The sequence below is a fragment of the Ascaphus truei genome, unplaced genomic scaffold (assembly GCF_040206685.1).
Source record: "Ascaphus truei isolate aAscTru1 unplaced genomic scaffold, aAscTru1.hap1 HAP1_SCAFFOLD_2397, whole genome shotgun sequence".
Classification (NCBI taxonomy): Eukaryota; Metazoa; Chordata; class Amphibia; order Anura; family Ascaphidae; genus Ascaphus; species Ascaphus truei.
In genome coordinates this window covers 35001-36298 of record NW_027455320.1, presented here as the reverse complement: position 1 = coordinate 36298, position 1298 = coordinate 35001, and the positions used below count along the sequence as shown (strand labels likewise).

The 1298-nt window shown below is 42.6% G+C and overlaps 1 protein-coding gene across 1 annotated transcript in view; it reads left to right on the top strand.

Moving 5' to 3' along the window:
- The first annotated feature begins 1273 nt into the window (after positions 1–1273).
- Positions 1274–1298, top strand: part of TSC22D3 (TSC22 domain family member 3) — a 5201-nt gene continuing 5176 nt past the window's right edge. Inside the window, exon 1 of the mRNA XM_075582472.1 lies at positions 1274–1298. This exon is cut by the window's right edge and continues 272 nt beyond it. The gene's annotated coding sequence lies outside the window, so the exon portion shown is untranslated.

Sequence of the window (1298 nt, the reverse complement as noted above, 5' to 3'; positions counted from 1 at the left end):
GACCCTATACTGCCTGGGATCAGTCACACAGTTTTGTTAGCGATATTTTGATTAGTAGAAATAAGATCTACTAGGGGTTCGCCGAACAATTGTTTTCTAGCAGGGGGGGGGGGGGTGCACGGTGTAATAAATGCACCCACTTTTTTTAAATGGGAACCGCTTGCCCTGGTGGATGAGACATTTTTATAGTTGATACAAAAATAACGCAGCCGTATCAAGGATAGGCATCTGTAAAAAAAACAAACTGCATCATGTTTATTCAAAAGGAAACATGCTATCATGTTGTGCCCTTAACTTCAGCAGTATTGTTTTGGCTATACCATAACGGGCAAGAACAGCGTGTTCCTTGCCTGCCCATGTAAACATGACGTCACCGTGTGTCCTGTATCTGGAACTGAGGAAGCAGTGAGCGACCGACAGGGGGCGCATTAGGGGAATAGCTCCAGAGAGAATTACACCAAGGGACATAACTAAATCTTTGGTGGGTGGGGGGGAAGGGGGGGGGACGTTTGTCATTTTTTCACTTCATTAAACAAGGCTATTATTGCTGGAAACTGCGTTGCTTTCCAGCAATAATAGCCTTGTTTAATGAAGTGAAAAAATTACAGGCGTATATATAATTACATATATATATGTAATAATTTATGCAATATATTATATATATATAATGTGCATATAAATATGTCCAAAAATGCGCGCGTGCGTGTGTGTGTGTGTGTGTATATATATATATATATATAATATTTCATATTATGCAAACCACAGCAGACAATGTGTTGCAGGCTACTTTGGACTTGAAGGGGTTAATAATATGCATGTTGCACAAGTTAGAAAACAGCAAGTATATAAACAAAAATGCTGTTTATTGTTATGCAGAGCAGGCTCCTTCGGCATCGGAGGGTGAATAGTACTCATGCTTTACAAGTGAAATAACTGCAATAAATATATATATATATATATATATATATATATATATATGTATGTAACTGTATATATATGTATATATTTTCCTTTCCAGACGTTTATTCCCCCCCCCCCCCCCCCCCCATCGCTACGTACACCTTCATTATTACCCTAAAAACACCCCCACCTGTCCCAGAGAGATACCCCGGCGGTGCACACACGGTGCTGCCCCGCACAGCTGCGGGTCCCAGTTGTTGGCAGCGCCTGCGCTTGCACTGCCAGCGCGCAGGGGGGCAGTGCAAACCCTCCTGTGCATAGATGCGGAGTGACGCCACATGACGTCACCAAGCCCTATTTAAAGAGCGTGGGCTCTGAAATAGCAGCAGTCAGTCTGT